The sequence below is a fragment of the Tamandua tetradactyla genome, chromosome 7, assembly GCF_023851605.1.
Source record: "Tamandua tetradactyla isolate mTamTet1 chromosome 7, mTamTet1.pri, whole genome shotgun sequence".
Lineage (NCBI taxonomy): Eukaryota > Metazoa > Chordata > Mammalia > Pilosa > Myrmecophagidae > Tamandua > Tamandua tetradactyla.
In genome coordinates, this window is record NC_135333.1 from 38726161 (window position 1) to 38748609 (window position 22449).

Consider the following 22449-nt stretch of genomic DNA (forward strand, 5'->3'; position numbering starts at 1 on the left):
TCCGGTCTTTCTGAATGTCTAGTTATTTCTTATTATATACTTGGCATCATGATTGCTAGGCTGTCTACAGTCTGGATTACTTTATCTTCCTCTAAAGGGTATGGAGTTTTGTTCTGGAAGGCATTTAATTTACTGGTATTTCTCCTGGATTCTGTCAAGGTTTGGTTTGGGGCTTTGTGAGGGTCAACAGTAGCCCTCCCTGAAGGGTTTCAACAGAGCACTCAGGTTATTTAGCAAGGTCTCTGCACACTGGCTGGTTGGAACACCAATGTTTCCCAGCCCTGTCGGCTCTGAAAACTTTCTATGCAGCTCCCAGCCACCCAGACGTATTCTCTGCCAGGCATATGGACACTTGCCCTGCACATCCTGACTTTCATATTCACCCAAAGACTCAAACCAACCCTCTGAGGATTTCTGGGCAACTTTTCCACACACCTCCCTCTTCTTCAGTAGCCTTACTCTGCAAATTCTGGCCAGCTCAACAGTCGTGAACGTCAATATCTATTTCTTTTACATGGCAAGACCACTGTTCTCTGTCTGGGCTCTCCTTTTCTGTGTCAGTTTGGAAAGTACCCCCAGGCTGAAAACTGGGGTGAACGTGGAGCTCATCTCATGTGTCTCCCTTCTCCTGAGGATCCCAGATGTGCTCTGCCGTCTGTCCAATGTTGGAAACAGCTGCAAGTGTTTTGCCCAGTTTTAGAGTGGTTCATTTGTGAGAGGAGAAGTCTGATGCTCATTGCTGTTTTAAGAGCCAGAACCAAGGAAGGCCTTGGCTTGAAAGTCCTTTTCTTAGGAAAACATCCCCAAGCAGCCTGAAGCACAGTACTTCATTCTTCTTTATGCTCCCGAGCCACCTTGAGTCCCTGTACTTACTGAATGGTGATAAACTACTTCTAACACATCTGTCCCTCCACTGGAAGCTCCCCGGGGCAGGGGCCAGTTCTGGCTTTGAACCTAGGCCCTGGCACATAATGGATGCTCAGGGGCCATTTCTGGAGAAACCCCACAGCCCTCTGTGTTTGCATCATCCTTTCATTAGTGCAGACCCAGCCCTGAGCTCTAGGCTATGATATAAGCTGATAGAATTCAAATGCTGGCTGCTCCCCCAGCTAAAAAGCCTGGCATGGAAGACTTCTTACACAGCTTGGGCAGGTGCTTTTCCCCAGGTGTAGGTATCCGGCAGGCGCCTCAGCCCTTTGCGGAGGAGGTTGGCATGGGTATTGCTGTCTGTGGAGAGAGACGCATGTCTGCTGGGCCCCTGCTCTGGGCACCTCCTGGGGAGTTAGGATCTGAGTCGGGGATGAGCTTGGCTTCGAGCTCTGGGACCATTCCCAAGAGCCTGACAGAGTGGCCCCAGCTGTTTGCCCCCTGAGGGTGGAGAAGAATTGTCATCACATAGACGAGAGGAGGGGGCCTGAGCAAACATGTCTCCTGAAGGCGGCAATGGAAGCACAGATGCCTGGCTGGCCACTGGACAAGGCGTGCAAACAGCCACACCCATGAAAGAGGCTCCTGGCTGGGCAAAAACAGAGTAGACCCCACAGAGCACAGTCGGCTCCACACCCTGGGACGCCTTTCACGGTGATGGGCACTGAGGGGAGAGAGGGCAGGCTGGGCCCTCCCACCCCACCAAGCCATGAAGCCAGACTGGAGTGGAGGCCGGAGGGGGAATGCTGGGCAGGGCTCTGAGCATGGGCAGTGGCTGCCCAGGGCCTTCCAGCTGCACATCTGCTCGGCATCCCCCACCTGCAGCCCCACAGTGAGCTCTGCTGCACTCCCATATGCAGGCCCCTCGCTCCCTGACCGTGTGGCCTCGGACCATCTACTGCACCTTCCTGAACCTCAGTTTTCATCATCTATAAAATGGGGACAATAGTAGTGGCCCACCTCTCAGGATTGTTGTGACGATTAAGTAAGCCACATTTATAAAGCATGTGTAAGGGCTTTACAAATTTACATTGAAAACACGTGTAAATGCTTAATAAATTTAGAAGTGCTTTATAAATTTAAAGCACTTATTTAAAGTTTAAATCCAGAACAAGGACTTCCTTGGACTTGGTGCCCAACCGATTGCCATGACTATTAACTTGGCTCCAAGATTCCTTTCTCAGCGAGGACTTCCCACCCCACCCCCCATCTAAATTAGATCCTCCCCCTTATTCTGACTTATGACACCTGCCCCCAGACTTTCCCTTGTAGCAGTCATCACAATTTGTCATCACCTCTCTTTATTTAGGAGTTGTCATATTTTATCTTGGTGCTCCCCACCAATCCTTAGCACCTGGCATGTAGTAGATCCTGTGGACGTTTGTTGAATGAATAAACAACCTGCACTGTTGCATGACCCCGCCTGGGCAGCCCACTCCTCCCTGTGGCAGCTACTCTTCCCTCACTGGGGAAGGAAGGGCTCCGAGTGGCCATTTGATTTCTGAGGCTCTCTCGGCCTGGCCCCCCTTTCCCACCACTGTCCTCATCCTGGAGGGGGCCTGAGGAAAGGGTCTCTCTCCAGCCAACCTGCTTGCCACAGTGCTCTGTGGAGAACCATTTCCCAAAATGTCCTGGTGACCACGGGGCACCTCTGCTGTGGGTCCTCAGTGGCTCGTCACAGCATCAGCCTGGCCCAGTCCCTCTGGGTGGCCGGCCCCTGTGTGCCCCCTGTCTCATCTTCCCATCACCCTGTGCCCCTTGGGCCTCATCATTTGTGTACCTGGGGAGCGTTTTCCAAACTCTAAGCCTCAGGTTTCCCCTCCCACCCTCTACTGTCCCTGGGGAGGTCCCTGTCACTCTCTGGAGGATCTTATGAGGGCCCCAGGACACTGAAATGGGAGTATCCACATGGGTAGATGGGCTCGGGGTAGGGTTTGATCCGCACAGAAGGTGGGGGGCATTGAAGTTCACCAACAAGGGCACTGGTGCTTGACTGCTTGGAGAGGCTGCCTCTGTACTTTCCACCTGAGCCCCCACCTCCATCATCCCTATGTCCCTCAAGGGCCCCCCCACCAACCTCTGCCCTCCCCTCCTAGCACAGGTGCCCACCTGGTCCTACTCCAGGGACTCCTCCTCTTCAACCTTTGCTGTGGTTGCATGCCCTGCTACACCCCAGGCCCTTCTCTCTTGGGAGTCCAGAGACAAGCTGGGGTGTCAGAGATCCTGGAGCTGAGGATAAATATTTCAAGTTATTCTCTCACTACATTTCCTTGAGATTTTGTACCCACACACCTACAGCTCTGTATCTGCTTGTGCCATTCTCCCCATTGGCCTGTTGTGAATTCCTATTCAATGCTCAAAACCCAGCTCACTGTCACCTCCTTGGAGAGACTTTCCCTGATGCCAGCCCCACACCCCTCCTCTGGGTTTCTCTGCATCGTGTCCTGCCTTGTGCACCTTGTGGTTGCTGGTGATGTGGCCAGGCCCCTGCTTGGCAGTGGCCTCCGGGGGGTCAGAGGCCACACCATATCATCCTATCCCCAGAACTATAGCATCATCCCTGACCCATGGAGAGCTTCATGAGTAACAGACACCACACCTCGTGCCACCGTCCCTTTGTCCTTCCCCCACAGGAGGGGTTATCACCTTGCCCTCCACCTGGGGAAATTGAGACATGGTGGAGTCCCAAGATCCACCATTGGGGAGGGCAGTAAAACTGGGACACCAGCCAGATTTGACCAATTCTTAAGATGAGGCCTGTTCTACAAACTTGGCAGCCAGAAGAAAGATTTGCTGAACTATTTGCTGAGTCATTTGCCAAGTTGCTCCACTTGCAGAAGAGTAAAAGCTTGTGGCACACAAGAAAAGACAGCATCCAAATACACCAGCCATTACCAGGCCATTCCTCGGGTAGCCAGTGTGATTACACTGTCAAGTGGATGACGCCTTAGGAAGAGGTGTCCTTCCCCAGGCCAGGCCCCGTAGTGGACAGCGCTGAGGCTGGGGTTGGACAGACCCAGGGGCTGAGCCAGCAGCAAGACCATGGGCATATTCAGAACCCCAAGACCCTACAATCATTGCCAATAATGGCTGTCCAGCACCTGACGCACAGTAGGTGCTCAGAAGTGGAAGTGGATTCAGCGTGGGGGAAGGTGCTGTTCGCCACCTGGATCTCCTCCGTCCTCTGGAGAGTTGTACACTCCTCCGGCTGCTGAAGGGCCATCCCAGCTGCTGAGTCCAGAGCCCCCGGTGGAGATGGCCCAGGCCCCATCGCAGCTGCCCTGCCACCCACCCTCCCCTGCCTTGCTTTCCTCAATGGCCACTGGTGCTGTCTCAGACAGTGCCCCCCACCCACCTCCTGCATAAAATGTCCATTTCAGAGTCTGTTTCCTGGGAAAGCTGACCTAAGAAGATAAACCACCCACGTCCTCCTGATTACAAACCAGGAGCCTTCTTGTCCATGGCCCAATGTCCTTGGTAAGGGAGATTTCCATGAAATCACATTGTGTATTGGGCAGGTTTTGTTGCAGTAACAAACAGTTTTAACATTGCAGCTTGTGAAAAGAAACACTATTTCTTGCTCTGACTGGGGAGTGCTGTGGCTCAGCCCTGCACATCTGAGACGTACTCTGCTCCACCCAGGACACGCTGTCCTGGTGGTGATGGGAGGTGGGGATAGAGCAAGCACTGGAGCCCACCCGAGCCCACCCAAGCCCACCCAAGCCCCTACTTGGGCAGGCTATATTCTCCAGTGCCCTTGACCAGCCCAGGTCCTGGAAGGCTCGCTGCCTCCAGTCCAGAATGACGAGGGCGAGGAGGAAACCAGCCATTATGGCCTTGGACTCCAGATCCTTCTGACATCGCCCGCAGCAGACCTACCGATCAAAACCCCAACCAGCAATACACTGAGATGCTGTCATTTGTCGCCATCCTCATCACTGTGGTTTTTACCTATTAATTAGCAGAGATGGAAAAAAGACACCCCACGGTGCTGGCTGGGAGCTGGGGGTCAGCCCCGTGTACTTCTAGCAGGAATGCAAATAGCTCCGTCTTTCTGGAGGCAGTTTGGTAACATTTGATGAAGAGACTGGAAAATGCTCACCCCCCTCTCCAGGATTTACACTGAGATGGGGGCACACCCGAAAGCATGTCTTGCCAGGCTATAGAGAGAGGGTGGGGAATCGTATTACTTTTTTCACAATCCTTCCTTCCCCTGCCCCACCTCGCCATGGTTCCCTGTGGGTGGAACCAACTTCCTTGATTCCTCAACTTGAGGTTCAACCCCTGTGATCCCTGGAACGCGGGCAGGAGTGACCGTACAGGGCCCAAGCAATGGCTCCAAGAAAGATAACAAATTCATTTAAAAAAAAAAAAAGAAGAAGAAGAAGAGAAACAAAAGAAAAACTTCCACACATCAAGCACCACTGGACTCTGCTTGGCAGATTTTTGTGCAGTGTGTAAATGGTATTCTGAAGCGAGCCCTCTTTTCTGCCTGGTGGTTCCCACACGGTACTGCTTGTGAGATCCACCGGTGGCTGCACAGATAGTTCCACCTTCATTCCATGATGTGAATGCACTCATCCGTCCTGCCATGAGAACATTTGAGTGGTTTCCGGTTTGAGGCTCCCACAAACACTCCCGCACACGTTTTCAGGGAGCACCTGAGTGGGTTTCTACTGTGTCTGTGCCAGAAGTGGGGTTGCCCGGCCATGTGGAGGCAGAGGTGTGTCTCAGAGATGCCTCCAGGCAGTCTTCCAAGTGACCGAACCAATTTACTTCCCCACAGCAGCTCTGCTGTAATGTTAGACGCAGGAAGGGGTAGAGAGCAGGGAAGGGGACTTCCAGGTTTCATTTCTTGATGTGGGTGCTGCTTCCATGGGCACGTTCAACTGGTGAAAACTCATCCAGTGGCACCCTGAGGATTCAGGCACTTTTTAATTTGTATAATATACTTCAATGAAGTGGTTGGGTAAAAACTATTTCTATAAACACCTATATATATGCACACCAGTGAATCAGATGTCCCTCCATCCTCTTAGAAACTGTGAACATCTTTTCTTTAATACTCAAATATTTACAGATCCCCTACTGTTGTGAGCTGAACTGCATTCTCCAAAAGACATGTTGAAGCCCTCTCTCCCGTCCCTATTAATTTGACCTTGTCTGGAAATAGGGTCTCTGCAGATGTGAGTAGTTAAAGTGAGGACATGCTCCAGTAGGGTGGACCCTAAGCCAATGACTGGTGGCCTTAGAAGAAGAGAAAGCAGAGGCAGACACAGATGGGGGGAGGGGCATGTGATGACAGATGCACCGATGGGAGGATGCGGCCACAAGCCAAGGATGGCTGGTACCTCCAGAAGCTGGGGGGGTGGGCGGTGGGGGCAGGAAAGGACCCTTGCCCAGAGCCTATGGAGGGAGCAGGGCCCTGCCTACAACTGGATTTCGGATTTCTGGCCTCCAGATTTTCTGTCGTCTTAGCCCCACAGTCTGTGGCACTTTGTGCCAGTGCCCCTGGGAACTGAGATCCTGAGCACACGTCGGGCGTGGCACACACAGAGGTCTACCAGGAGGGCATGGTGCCTGCCCCATGGGCCTTAAGCGCTAGCGGCAGAGGGCGGTCCCAAACAAGTGCCCAAATAAGCACATCTGTAGCGACGATGTGGGTGTGGCTGCCGGAGGCGCAAGCCCTCGCTTAGCCCGGGCTGTCGGGAGAGCCATTCTAGGGCAGCTGGGCAGGCTGGGACCAGGAAGACCTGGAGGGTGGCCAGGGCCCCAGGCATCGGCAACAGCAGGGGGCACCGAGGCCAGAGGGCACAGCGCGGGCCAGCATGCAGGCTGAGGCAGTCGGAGTGGGAGCGGCACTGGCAAGAAGGTCAAAGAAGGTCAGGGAGCAGAGTCCAGGGTTCTCGAGGGCCACGTAAGGACTTGGGTTTCATGCAGAGGTGAACCTGCCCGGGCTCACCCGACAGCACCTCGGTCGGCTGCTGCTGGAAGCCAGAGGTGTGGGGGGAAGAAGCTGGGGACAGCTAGGTGGCTCCAAGGCTCGCCTGGTGGGAGAGATGAGATGCCACGGGTTGGAGCAGTGGCTGTGGGGGGTGAGAAGGCGCCGAAGCTGCCGAGTCCCTGCACGTGGATGCCCTGGGGCCTGGTGGACCCGCTGCGGGGGCCTTTGCAGCAAATATTCTGCAGGTGGTGAACAGGGTCCCCTGTGCTGAGTGACATCCAGGGCAGGAAAGCTCCATCTCCCTCCAAAAGCCCAACCCGGTCTTCTTTCCTTCTATCATCAACCAAGGAATTGCTCCTATCTGCCTTTTGTTAAAAAATGGTTATCGTGGTGACATATATATGGCATAAAATGTGCCATTGTGACCCCTTTTAAGCTGACAATGCAGCGACCTTGAACCACATTTACAATGCTGTGCCACCAACATCACTGCCTGTGACAGGGACGCTCCCACCCCCACAAACAGAAGCTCTGTCCCCATCAAGCAATCCCTCCCCAATCCCTCCTCCCCGACCCCTGGTGACCTAGAAGCTATTTTCCGCCTCTGTGAATTTGCTTATTCTAGATGCTTAGTATAAGCACAATCACACTGTATCTGTCCTCTTACATCTACTTCTGTCATGTAAGATAACACTTTAAGATCCATCCGTGGGATTTGCCTGCTTCAAGCTTCATTCCTTTTTATGGCCCAATAATATTCCATTGCATGGATAGACCGCATCTTGGTCATCCCCTTATCTGTTTGAAGGACACTCGGGTTGGTTGTCATGACTCGGGCCTCTCTGAACATTGGTGTATGTTACATGTTCCAGGCCCTGTTTGCGATTCTTTGGGGTGTAACCTAAGAGAAGGATCCCATCTGCCTTTTGCCCCCATTGCAAGGAAGCTTAGAGCCAGACTTGACCTGAATCCAGCAACTCTGAAAAATATAACTGTCTTCCCCTTACATTGAGCAATGCCTTTTGAGTCCCAAACTCAGTTGCAAGCCATGAGGGGACTTTATTTTTAGGATGCTGCAGAGGCTCAGGGAAGCCTAAGGAATGCGGGGAAGGAGAGACAGAACTCCACGAGGCTCCCCTGGGCTCTCAGCTCTGCCGGTCTCCATTAGCTCACCCCTCTCTCCCCGTTCAGGACAGATGGCCTTCCCTCCAGACGTGTCCGTAGCCAAGTGGGTGCCCTGCCTTGGTCTCCTGGGTCCTCAGGCTCTGTGGCTCCTCTGTGTTCACTCGCATATAGTGCCCGATCCCAACTCTGTCACCCCTGGCCAGGGCTGGAGGCAGGAAGGCTGGGAAATGCCGAGGGTTCCTTTCAGGTGGAGACAGGGCCGGGGGAGGGGGGGGAGGGACAGAGGCAGGTCTTTGCCCTCGTCTTTCCTTAGATTTAACTTTTCTCTTATTCTGTGACTCATTCTCTACAAGTCTATTTTGAAAACATCCATTGAACAGCAAAGGGATTTTATTTTATGATCACATTTAATCTTCAATAGAGTTTTGCAATGAAGGCATTGCAAGAATCCATCTCAGCAGCAAGGAAACAGGCTCAGAAAGGTGAACTGACTTTCCTGAAGATACATGGCAGGAAAGGGACAGGTAGGGTTCTCATGCTGTCCTTTCTGGCTCCAAAGACTGTGTGTGCATGTTTGTGTTTCCTTATCTAGACAAATGTGTTCCTAGGCTGTTTCAAACCCTTTTTGGAATGTGGGTGAGAGTACAAATGAAGTCGATAAATAAATAAAAGCATCAGAGTGTCTGGAGCCAGAATGCCTGTCTGTCTGGTCCCCTGCATTTAGGCAGAGCCTGCCACTTCAGTTCTCCACTGGCAGCAAAGCATGATCTCCTGTCTTCAGGAAAAAGCCCCAAATGTCAAAACCTGATTTTAATTAGCAGAAATCTCCGGGCATGCTGCACCGGAACCCATCTGGGACACAGAGAGAACAACAGCTGTTTATTAGCTCAGCAGCCAGAGGCAAGTGAGAGCTGAGGGTCCCTGCAGACTGCCAGACCGTGGCAGGGAAGAGCTGGGGCCCCGTCCCCCATCCCCAGACCTCGCCTGCAGTGACAGAGCCTAAGAGTGGGATGCATGTGGGCCCCAGAAGCTGGAGACTTTTGTGCTGACAAAGGGAGTCTGTCACTGGTGATGGCTACAGCCGACACCCATGGTCCCTTTTGTTGGACTCAAAATTGGGGAAGGTTTCATGAGCGCCCCTTCTGGTGGCCTTAAGGAAGGATCTAGTTATCCCCAGAGTTGGCTCAGCCAGTATCTTGGCCCGTGAAAACCCAAGGCTTGTTAGAAGCATCTAACGGCAGCTTGTCAACCAGAAGCTGCGGGATCCAGAGCCAGCGGTCCAAGAGGCCCCCTTTCAAGGCCAGTTACAAGGTCGTCACCGGCAGGATTCAAGAACTTGCAGTCATACTGGTATTTCTCCGCTGATCGCTGCCAGAGGAGGGGCTGGAGGCGAGGCTAATTATCTGAGGGAGACATCCAGGACTGCCCAGGGCACTGACCCACGGGGCGTGCATCCTGTAGGACAAACCCCTCAACAGGGCTCACGCATGCAACTCTCCCAAAAAACGAGCAAGGCACGCGGTACAGCTGTTGTCCCCTCTGACATATGGGGAAACCAAGGCACAGAAAGAAGCTGCTTGCCCCAGGTTGCCCATCTGGTAAGTAGCAGAGGCAGCCAAGGCAGCCTCAGGGTGCAAACTCACACGAAGAGTGGGCCTTTGTCCCTGACCCCGTGTTTTCTCCACCTAAAATGTTCCTCCCCAACTTGTCCATCAGAGGCTTCCGGGGGGGTCCAGATGGACAGGGGATCCCTCCTCTTGTAGCTCTCGGCCCTCTGTTCATCCTCAATTGTCCACCCCACTCAGCCCCAACTGGCCGGATCCATCTCTGCATCTAAGACATGACTCCAATGTGTCTGACACACCAATCCCCCCACGAGTGGGCAGGGCCACTATTCCCAAAGGAAGGCCCAGAGGGGTTAAGTCACTAGCTCAACATCACAAAGCCAGGTAGCAGCAGAGCTGGGATCCCTGCCCCAGGACACCAGGCTGGAGAGCTGGGGCACCCGACTGCTGTCCTGAGAAGTTGGCCAAAGCAGGCCTGAAACCCACTACTGCCTGACCTTCCCCACCAACCCAGAGGGGCCCACAGCTGCTCCACCCCGACCCAACAATCCTTGTGGAAGATTATTTCTCGCCTTCTGTTTCTCACCTTGTGTTTCTCCTGTTCCCTCTTATCAGGCGTTCTAGTTTGCTAGCTGCCAGAATGCAATATGCCAGAAACAGAATGGCTTTTTAAAAAGGGGGATTTAATAAGCTCCTAGTTTTCAGTTCTAAGGCTGAGAAAATGTCCCAATTAAAACAAGTCTACAGAAACGTCCAATCCAAGGCATCCAGGGAAAGATACTTTGATTCAAGAAGGCCAATGAAGTTCAGGATCTCTCTCTCATCTGGAAAGGCACATGGCGAACACGGTGTCATCTGCTAGCTTCTTCTCCTGGCTTCCTGTTTCATGAAGCTCCCCAGGAGGTGTTTTCCTTCTTCATCTCCAAAGGCCACTGGCTGGTGGACTCTGCTTCTCACAGCTATGTCGTTCTGCTCTGCTCTCTCTGAATCACTTTCATTCTCCAAAATCTTTCCTCTTTTATAAGACTCCAGAAACTTATCAAGACCCACCCAAATGAGTGGAGACATGTCGTCACCTAATCAGCTTAACAACCACTCTTGATTAAATCACATTTCCAGGGAGATGATCTAACTACAGATTCAAATATACAATATTGAATAGGGATTATTCTGCCTTTATGAAATGGGATTTAGATTGAAACACGGCTTTTCTAGGGAACATACACGCTTTCAAACCAGCACATAAGGGAACTTGGGGCCTTTGCTGGGATGAGACGGCTGCACTCAGGGTCACTCTACGCCCTTGTGATGGGCGGTCAGGGCAGGGCAGGGAAACGGGCTTGAAGGAGTTCTCCATTGGTGGAAGTCGGGGCCTGTCTCAGGACTTGGTCCACATGGGGCTCTCCAAGGGAGGAGATGGCTGTCTGGCCTCTGTGTCAGCACACTCATTCCCTAACTGAACTCTGCCCACATGGGTTAAGAAGGTCAGCGTCAAGTGCTGGCCCTGCCAGGCCGAGCTGTCAGAGCTGCCTCCAATCCTACATCCTGGCCCCCTGGGCCGGCCTGACCTGGCCTCTGCCAAGCCCTCCAGCCTTGCATGCCACATTCCCCAAGGCGCACCCGGGTTGGCCAGCGGGACTCGATCCCCTGGGATTCCCTGATGCTCTGCCTAGCTCAGGCTGTCTGGAAGCTTTTCTCCCCACTCCTTCCTTGTCTACCTCCTGTGGCTTCAGCTGAATTCATCTCAGACGTCCCCTCCCCCAGGGGCTGTCCTGGGGCTCCCACAGCCCCTGTCCTTCCCTCTGTCCCTCCCTCTTCACCCTGGGTGGTCACTGCCTCTCATCACCTCTGTCTCCCCCAACAGCAAAGACTGGGGAAAGCCAGTACAAAGTTATGGGGTCTGAGGTAGGCAGGGGTTCAAACCCAGGGACTAGATTTGACTTTGCTTAGTATCTTTAGAGAATGACACACAGGGGACTCAAGTATTTGAGGGATGGATGGATGGATGGATTGTGGTGGATAGAAGGATGGGTGGGTGGTTGGATGGATGCATGGGTGGGACTGGGGGTGGGTGAGGTGAGCGGGTGGGTGGGTGGATGATGGATGAATGGTAGTTGGATGGTGTGATGGCTAAATTCATGTGTCAACTTAGCTAGGTTATGGTGATCAGTTCTTTGGTCAAGCAAGCACTGACCTGGTTGCTGCTGTGAGGACATTTGTGACATCTGTAAGTTGGTTTCATCTATGGCTGATCACCTCTACAGCCAACAGAAGGAGACTGCCTTCAGCGATGAGAAGAGTCTCACGCAATCAGTTGAAGGCCTTAAAGGGAGAACTGATGATCTCAGCAGTCAGAAGGGAGAATTTCCATCTCTACCTCAGCCGGCCAGCTTTTCCTGGAGATTTGTCAAAAACCTTCATCAGCGTTCCAAGCTTGCAGCCTGTTCTATGGAATTCAGACTTGCCCCTCCCCACAGTTGCATGAGCCGGTTCCTGTAATGATTCTCCCAGTATTTACATTATATATATATATGTCGGTTCTGTTTGCCTGGAGAGCCCTAATGCAGATGAGTAGATGTAGGTGGATGTGGGTGGGTGACTGGCTGGGTGAGTGCAAGGTAGAAATGGAACTGAAATCCCGCACATTAATATGAAATCAGCTTTGTTCCCTCCACGGCACCCCGACTCCCAGCCCTCACCCTGCCCTGACCCCCAGCAATGCTAGGGCTGTCTCTGTGCCTATACCTGCTTTCCGACCCTTTGCCACAGCCCAGGGCATCCTGGGCAGTCGTCCTCTGGCTCAGCAGACCCCATACCTGCCTTGGCACCCAGTCCAAGGGAGGCCCAGGGAGCGTCCTTGAGGGGCCAAGAAAAAGAGCCAGGACGCTGGGCACAGAGACCCTGGTGGGACAGGACTTGAACTCGAGCCCTGGGACTGGGAGAGGCTGCCAGCAGAGCCACAGGGGCACCTGGGTCACCCACATCTGGGCCCTCCGAGGAAGTGACCACAGCCACGGCCATGCACTGATGTAGGCGAGAGCTTCTCTCTGACCTGGGAACATGTGGGGACGAAGCCAGAGAGAGCCACCCTGGCAGCTTATAGCTGATGCGACGTGTGCCAGCCGAGACAGTGCCATTTCCTGGTGGGTTAGCAGAGAGACCTTCCCAGGAGGGGAGCTGTGCCCACCCCCACCCCAGCTCCAGGCACCCAAAGCCTGAGGTCTGCAGACAGGCATGGGGCATGGCCTCCTGCTCCACTCCCCACCACTTGCTGGGCAGGTCATTCCGGGCATGTCACCGGTCCCTGGGTCTCAGTTCCCACACTGCTGAGAGAAGTAAATGGAAACAGTCATTTCTACTGTGTGGGGTGCTGAGTTTACCCAGTGTATGACCTCGTTTTTCCTGCTCCCCCCACGGATCCTTCCCCTCCCCTTGATCCCTCTCGGCCTCACTCACCCTGCTCCTGCCTCTTGGGCTTCCTGGCTGCTTCTCAAACTTTGCCGGGCAGACCCCACTTCAGGGTCTTGACACTCGCTGTCCCCACAGATGACTGTGGGCGGCCCCCTCGCTTCCTCAGGTGTAATGCCGCCTCTTCAGAGGGGGCCCCTGACCACCTTTGCCACGCCTAGCACCCGCAGGGGCACCCCACTCTTGCCTCTGCTGGAACCTTCTCCGCAGCCCTCACTGGCAGCGCCCCCACCCTTCATTTGACTTCCCTCGTTACCACACTCTCCCCTCCAGAACCAGAGCCCTGTGAGGGGGCACAGCTCATCTGTTCATCCACTGCTGTGTCCCCAAGAACCTGCAGCAGGGCAGAGCACGCGGTGGGCACTGCGGGACACTTGGTGGACGGGTTGATTTCATCCTCCTAAGATCCCTATGAGGCTGATTCTGTTTTCATCCCATTTCACAGAGGAGGAAACTGAGGCTCAGGCAGGAAAAATAAAAAGCCCCAGGATCACCCAGTGGGGCACAGGGCCTGGATTAGGACTCGGGCCTCCCAGGCTCCAGCTCACAGAGAGCCCTCCATAAAGGGTCTCTGCTCCCCCAGGTGGGTGCATTTTAGGCTGAGGGCAGGAGGTCCCCCAGGGAAGGCGTCAGGTCTCCTTCACAGACGGAGCTCCTGTGTGGGCTGATTTGCTTGGAGAAGCCTGGGTTCTGGGTGGTCCTGGGCTGCACCTTCACCAGCCAGGTCTGATCCCAAAGTCAGTGACCCTACCCCTCCCACGGCCATTGCTTTGGCATGATGTTCAAGCCTCCTTCAATCATAGATCCTTTTGCTAACTGAATTCAGAGCCTCACAGTGAAAGCTGGGGAAAGGCAGAGGCCAGATTGCTGCCAGTGGGGTGGGAGCCCTGGAGCCTGTGCGCAGCCCCCACCCTGTCCCACTGCATACCCCCCAGGGCAGCTCTCTACCCCCACCCCTCCACCCCACCATAGCCCCCTCCCACCCCCGTCCCACCACAGCTCCCCAACCCCACGGCAGCCCCCCACCCCTGTCCCACCTCATTCTCTCCCAACTCCGCTTCCCATCCCAGTGCCGTCCCCTTAGCCCTGTGCCATGTAGCCTCCTGCCTCACAGTAGGCACTGTCTCCACAAGGGGCCGTTTCTAACCAGCAGGACTGCAGGGGGGAGGGCAGTGGCTAACCCTTGGGGAGGACAGCCACGTGCAGAGCCAAGTGGAGATTGCGGGGGCCAGCGGGGGCCTGCTTGTGGCAGTGGGGGAGGGGCCTATGTCTTAGGACTGCCCTCTAGTACGTGGTGGGGGCCACTGGAGGCCTTAAGGACATCCAGGAGGGATGGGGGGTGAGACGGGACCCAGAGACAGGAGAGGGCAGGGACATGGGGGGAGGGGAGGGGTGGCCATAGGAGCACACTGGCAGAGAACTGTCCCACGGCACTGCTGTGGGCCAGGCACTGGGCTGAGCCCTGCACAGGTAGGAAGTGTCCCCATTTTACAGAACAGGAAGTTCAGGCACAGAGAGGCTAAGTAACTTACCCCAGGTCACACAGCCAGGAAGTGGCAGAGCCTGGATAAAAATGGTGGCAGTCTGACTTCAAGGTCCTTGCTTAGGAGGATGACCCCTCCCTTTGGGGTCATGAGCCCGGCTCTCAAGGGAGAGTTTGAGAGGCCTGGGGGCCTACTGGGTGGAGATAAGAGCAGGTGAAGGCAGGGAAGGGTTCAGGATGGGGGTAGAGGGGAGAATTGTCTTCAGCAAGTTGAAGAGGCTTGGGGCTGTGGGAGGATGGGAAGGACCCAATATCTGGGCAAGCAGCAGGGAATACATTCAAGAACAGGATCCAGGGAGAAGTAAGCCTGGCCCTGATTGCTTCCAGCAGGCCCTGTTGTCTCTGACCACAGCCCTCTAAGTCCAGCTGAAATGTGTTCTCCTCCAGGTGGCTCTCTCAGCCACCCCGTACTCGGTCAGTGCCCTTTCTGGGTTTCCCAATCCCTGGGGACCCTATTCTCTGAGCCACAGCACAGAGGTTCCATCTCCTCCTCAGGCCAAAGCTCCTTGAAGGCTGAGCTCGGGCTGCTCTGTCCGCCTGTCTCAGGCAGACTGGACCAGAGCAGGTGGCACAGAGGGGCGGTCGCTCAGGAGAGCAGTGCGGATGTAGAGGAGAATGTGTGTCTCCCCCAGTGACCCACGCCATCTGGATGCCATAGCCAGGGAGGACGACCTCTCTGACCCACATAACCAGTCACACCCGCCTCATCTCAGCTGAAGGCCACACCTCCTGGGCCAGCAGAGAGGGGCTGCCATGGCCGCCAGAGTCCGGGTCACTGGTAACGGGTCCAGCAGCTCAATTGCACCTGCCTGGATGCCACCTGGCTCTGAGGTGCCCATACTGACAGGGCTACTCAAGGGAGACCAGGCGGTGCAGGGCATGCCAAGGCCACTGTGGAGTGGGACACTAAGGGGCTGTAGTCCCACCCACCTGGGCTCAAACCCCACCTTCAACTCACCGCTGGGTGCTGGGGAGCAAGCGGCCCCTCCCCTGGGCCTCTGCCTTCTCATCGTGATGTAGATGAAAAGCTCCCCCACCCCAACTAAAGAGCTGTCAGAAGGCCTGGAAAGGTTACATGCAAATCACTTCTCAGGTGCCCAGTGCCTGTCCTTTGTTACCTGCTTGTCTCAGGTGGCCGGCCCTGGGAGCCCTGAGCTGCCCCCATCTCGGGGTGGTGTGAAGGGGAGAGCAGAGTTTTTGGTTCAGCATCTGCAGCGTGACTACAGCGGTCCCCTGCCTGGCGTGCGGCAAGGCCGCCACCCTCTCACTGCATGGTTCCCCTCATTTGCAAGAGAGGACTGACGAGATCTCCCCAGGGAAAGCTCCTGAGCATTTGAGGTGCCCACGTGCTCACACCCTGGTTCTTGGAAGGGGGTTCACTCAGCCAGGGCTGAACTGGCCTCACCCTCAGCCTGGGGAGGCGTCTCCCCAACTGCCCACCATCACCCACTTTCCAGAGCCAGTGAGGGCGGCACTTGAAGGGAGACTGGCCTGGGAGACGTCCCTTGAGAAGGGGTTGGGGTCTCCCCCACTGGAGGGGAGTGGCAGGGGAGGGGAGACCCGATACCAGGTGCTGGTCATACAGGACCCCACTGGTCACGGCTGGGCCAGCAGGTCAATGTCTGTATTTAACAGCTGGAAATCCGAGGCTTAGAGGGGTGGCCTGGGAAGCCATGGGCTGCTCGGAGGTTGAGCACCCACCCCCCACTGGGCACTGAGTGGGACCAGAAGCTAGGCTGGAGACCGCCCCATAATCCGGGTGCTGGGGGTGGAAATGAGGGGGCAAAGGCGGGTGGAGGAGGGATTAGATGGCCCCACAGGAACCCAGAGCCCAGGGTCTTCCCTGGGACCCCTCACCTGTCTGTCAATGGGAGGAGAGACGACAGGGTTTCCATGCCCCCCACGTGTGTCCTTCCAGCTGGGAGCAGACGGGGTGGTACCTCGGCCCTGCACAGCCCCCGCTGGCATCCTCCAGTGTCCCCTTATTCCCCTGACCTGCCCCAGGGGAAACTCTTCTTCTTGAATGAGGTTCTAACATTCGCCATTATCCAGCCTCTCTCCCCGTCACCCCCCGACAATCGGGTTATTCACAGGCATCGGGTCACCCCTTCCTCGGCACAGCCCTGGAAAGCCTCCTGGTGCCCCAAAATGTGTCCTTGTCCCCATTGGTGACCTCCCAACAGGCTGTAGCAGAAAGTGGCTTGCACCATCTTATGGAGACAAAATCTGGGCCCCAGGCAGGGGATGGGCAGAGGTCAGCCTCCAGCCCACCTCCCGGTCCTGTCAGGGGCAAGGCCCCCCAAGAAGATGGTGGCGTGGTCTTTGGTTGAGTGCCCGCTCTGTGCCAGGCACCCACTAAAGGCTGTAAATGCCTGTTCACGATGGTTTGGATGTGCTTCCATCTGGTGAAGCCTTTTCATATAGACAAACTACTGGGGCTGACATTACAAAGTTCTTATTAGAAAAAAATAATTCCAAATTGGAAAATTCCCTCGGAACGTCACAGTGACTGGGGATCCCACTTTCCAGGACATATTATGCAAAATATGACCTAGTTTGCAACATTTTCATTGTACCTATTGCCCCCAATTCTCAGGCTTAACAGAAAGAACAAATGATGTAATTAAAACTCAATTAGCTAAATTCATGGAATCCCTGCATCTACCATGACCAAAAGCCACACCTTATAATAAGTCTTATTATTAAATCTAAGGTCCACTCTTTTTAGAAAACATATGTTATCCCCATTTGAAATGATACCAGAGTGAAGAAAACTCTGGAATCTATGAACCCTGCCTCATACAAGGAAATATGTTCACCTAATGTCAGGAACCAGTCAAAACCATCAAGAAAGGGAAACGGGGACTTTGGTAATGCAGGCTGGGTGCAGGCTGGGGGCTCGGCTGTCAGCTCCTGCACGTGGCTACTGGTGGAGGCTGCAGCTGCTCACCCCATGGACCTCTCCCTACAGCTGCCACTCTCACAAGTGGTCCGAGGGAGCCCCAAGACAGAAACTGCAGAAGCCTTTATAACTTTATCTCAGAGTCACATATCGTCACCCCCGTTGTATCCCATTGGTCATGCCAACCAACCCCAGAATGGGAGAGAACAACACAGCGTGTGAATCTAGTAGCCAGGGATCATTGTACCCATCCTCCAGCTGCCTTCAGTGCTGTGTGATCTTGAGCAAATCCCTTACCCTCTCTGAGCCTGGATTTCCACCTCTGTAAATGGAGGCTATGTTACTAACATCCAGGGTACCTAGATGACTCAGCTCTCTTTCTCTGTAGACTAAGAGCTCCCTGAGGACAGCCCTGTGTCTTTTTTAACTGTGTCCTCCAGCCCAGGGTCACTGTCATGTGTGTTGAGAGATCCATTCTATAAATTACAGATCTGTGTCACTCCCCTGCTTAAACCCTTTTAATAGTTCCCAGTTACTCCAGAGCAGAGTCCACACTCACAGACCTGACATTCAAAACTCTCTAGGACCAGGCCCCTGCCTAGTCTTCCAGCCTCTTATCCTATCCCCACTACACCCATCTCCTGTGCTGTTGGATTCCATCTGCAGTCCAGGGTTTGGCATCTACAGTTCCCACTGCCAGGGATGTTTTGCATCCACCTGTCCATTTGGTGAACTCCTATTCATTCTTTAAAATCCAACTTAGATATCCCCTCTCCAATGTCACCCCAGGCTTTATCCCTGATCTGGGCTCTCGAGCCTCTCCCACCACCACCCCATTTCTCTCTCCCTTGACTGAGAATCACCCTACCTTGTAACTGTCTGGGTTTCTGAGTTTTCCCTACTTCACTAAGACACCTTGAGATTATGCTTGGCTCATCCCCGCCTGCCAGTGGCTAGTGCAGGGTCACAGTCAGAACTCGTTATAGTCCCATGGCCACAGGGTAAGTGCTTTGGTTTCAGAAGTGACCTGGCTGGAAACCTTGGCTGCGATGCCGAGAAGATTCAAGGGCTGCCTTTCCCTGCGAAACTCTAACTACTGACCTTTCCAGCCCATCCCCAGCCACAGCCTGAGGTGGGGGGAGGCTGCTGGTTAGGGAACGGTAGAGGCCCCCTCGGCCCAGACAGCTGCGAAGCTGAGTAATTCATCAAGTTTCTGCACGGAGCATTGGTAAACTATTTCAATAGAGTCACGACCGTCCACAGAGCTGGACTCACACAGGGCTGCCCTTTCCTCCCGGGCGCCCCCCAAGGAGTTGGTCTTTCTTACAAATAGAAGTGCCATTAGTGGCTCTCCACAGCCAGACAAAGCGGCTTTTAAAAATGCAAGTCCCATCCTCTCATCGCTGAGCTGGAACGCCTTCGCCTCTCCCCACTGGTCTCTGGCCGCGGGTGACAGAGCCCTCGGCTCTCCAGCCCCTGCTCCTCTGGCCACACCGGCTTCCCTCCGCCCTCCCCAGGGAGGTGACATTTGAACTGAGTTGAGTAAAACTTAATCAGAAGAAAAGGGAAATAAAGGGCATTTCAGGCAGAGGCGGCAGAATGGGCAAGCGCCCTGAGGAGGGCAGGCGTCTGCTCATGGGAGCCACGTGTCCTCTCCCTGAGCTCCCAGGGACGCGACAGCCCACAACTGGAACCCGAGGCTGGGTTTTTGGAGGATTTTGTTTTTGTTTTTTAATTTAGTCATTATCTATCGACAGCCCAGTCTGGAAGATGAAGACATAGCTCTCTTGTCTCCCAACCCACCACTCCCACAGACCCCCTTCCTGGCCCCTCCTTCTCCTAGAGGCTTTTCACCACGTCAACAGATACAGAAGTCCATGCTTATGGCGCTGAGGTTCTGAAGATGCTGTTCCGGTTCTGAAGATGCTGTTCCCTGCTGAGCAGCGGAGTTCACGACAATGACGGGTTCTTCCCCGTGCAATTTTTTGTTTTCCTGAAGTTGATATTTTAAGAATAGAATTAAGTTTAGCTTTTGCACAAAAATGACGGAGTGGGGAAAACTAAACTAACTAAACAGAGGGCTGCAAAATCAGCTCAGGCCAGTCATGCAGACAGGGGAAGGAGAGAGTCTCTGACGTAAGCCCAGAATTGGCATCAAATCCTTACCTAGGTAAAAACAAGTCTAAACAAATAATGACCAGGGTCACTGCAATATAAAACATAATTAAAAGTGAGAACTGGCAGTTAGTTAGACTGCTTGGATAGGCTGTAATCTCTGGAGTATCCAATCAGCAGAGAAACAGGGGAGGAATCTGCATGTAAGGCAAAGGGAATAAATGCTAATGCTTTCCGTCGCCCGGCACGCCAGCCACCACATTTCGGTTGCACACCCATTCCTGCAAAGTCATTAATAAATTCTTTTCTTCTCCACCATTGGGTGAGCATTTATTCTCTTTCAGGTATGGCTTTCTTTCTAACAATATCAATCGTTTTATTTGCTCTCTGCTGGGCTTGCACCTCGTCCAGTATCCACGGAGCAGAGCTGCGTCCAGACTGTCCCTGCTCCTTGTTCCCAGGCTGGAATTTCTGTACCCTGGGTGCCATGTCTTCCTCTTTCTCCATGCTACTGCCTTATATCTGCAGAACATGCCTTCTAGTAGTTTCATGAGAAAGATCCCTGAGGAGGTACATTTTTGATAAACTGCCAAACCGGAGACATCTTCATTTTACCCTCGTACCTGACTGATAGGCAGGCTGGGTACACTAGTCAGAGCGCAGTCAGAGCAGCTGAGCCCCTGCAGTCCCGTGGGGTGAGGGATTCATTGCAGGCACTAGACCTTGCACGATTGATACAGGAACCCCTGTCTTCATCCCTGAAGGGCCTGCACCTGCTACGTTGGGTTGTGGTTTCCTATTAACTTCTATCAGAGGATACGGGGATTCAGAAGGGCGCATCGTAGGGTCTGCAGGCCAGACACAGCCCCTCTGTCCAGATTTCCCCCGAAGAGCTCAGAATCTCCCACCAGCTCATATTAAAAATTAAAAAACCTTTGCCCATCAGTTTAGTGGCGAAGGAACCCAAAGTGGCTTCCAATTCGGCAGAACCAATTGTTGGTTTCCTGGTGGAAGAATCCTTCCCTTGGAAGCTCACACCTTTAGACCTCAATGTTGCAGGAATGGGAAGTGAGAAGTGGGGTCACTCGTTAGGGTTAATAGTGAGAGAAGCACTCCCGTTTTGACCCCTTGAGACCCAGGACTGGCTATAGGAGAAACAGCAGCCCCTGTATGGCCATGGCTGCTCTCCAGGAGGTCTACTGTCCCATCAGGCCTGCTGCGCCAAGGAGCTGGGAAATGTGGGGAGGCCAGGGGTTCCTGTGCCCACAGCCAACTCCCATCTGCCATAAGAGTTTTTTGGTTTACAGCGCCATGGAGGCCAAGGGCGGCATGTCACTGCCTGAGACAAAATGGGCACGGTTTCTAGCCCAGCTTCCCAGTCCTCTAAAGTCTCTGGAGACTTTCCTCTATGGAATTCCAGGGGATGTCCTGTATCTCAGCTTCCGCATGGCCCGTATTCAGGTCCAAGTTTCAGTCTAGCCTGAAACATAACAGCCCTAACACAGCGAAGCCACATCTTTACAGTACTGCAGAAAAAAAGTATCGATTGAGAATTCTACTCCCAGAGAAAAAAAGTTTTCAAAAATGAAAGCAAAATAAAGATTTTATTAGACATACAAAAGTTGAAAGAATTCATTGCCATCATGCTAGCACTAGAAGAAACGCTAAAAAAAAGAAAAATTTTTTTCAGGGGGAAATAAAATGATACCACAAGTAACTCTGGATTTACAGAAAGGAAGGGAAATTACAGGAAATGGTAAATATATTTTTCTATGTGTTCAATGTCTTTAAAATGATGCTGGAGTAACAGGGACAAGATACTCTCTCAAATTAAACAACTGAAAAACTAGACAAAATATACAAAGTGATGAATTTCAGATGCTTTCAACAAGGTGAGTTGTATAATTTCCCCAGCTTAATGATTTGAAGAAAATCTCCAAGTTGCAGTGCCAGGGAGGGGAAACCCAGACAGAGCCTGCTGGTCTTCCTAAGCTGAGGAGACAGAGTCAGAATTCAGGGAAGACAAGGCAGCCAGAATTTGCTGGGGAAAGCAACAAAGAAGGCAGACTTTCATGGAGAGTGAGCTCTGGATATCCTCAGGGGGATTCTTCAGTGAGTTTATGTCACCCCATGCATCTGAGGAAATTTTATTAGTCTGAAAAAAGACACACAGAAAAGGAGAAGGTAAAACAATAACTGGGGCTCACCCAGTCCTGGAAATTGTTCCCATTCTCTACAGCCAAAGTGAAGACTTCTTGTTATACGTGGGGCATCAGACTGAGTCCCTGGAAAATCACCCCAAGGTGCATCATAATCAAATTGCTAGAAACTAATCTTAAAGAGATGATCTTAAAAACTACATGAGAAACATACAAAGGTACAAAGATGAGAATGCGAATTATAAAAAAAGAAAAATTTCGTACATTTGAACGACATCAAAATTAAAAATGTTGTTCAAAAGATGCTTTTGTGAAAATGAAAAAAGCAAGCCATAGACTAGAAGAAAATACATATCAAAATATATATATAGGAAAAAGGACTTGTACCTAGATATGTAAAGAAATCTTACAACTCAATAATGAAAAGGCAAACAGTCCCACAAAGTGGGCACACCATTTGGGAAACACATGAATAGAGAAGCTATACGGGCGGCAAATAAGTACGTGAAAAGATGTTCAACCTCATTAGTCATTAGGCACACGCAAATTCGAATCACAGTGAGATGCATGTGACCCTAGAATGGCTACATGCACCCTAGAATGGCTAAAATTAAAAACACTGACAACACCAAGTGCTAACAAGGACCTGGGGCAACTGGAATTCTCATGCATTGTTGGTGAAAACTATAAAATGGTCCAAA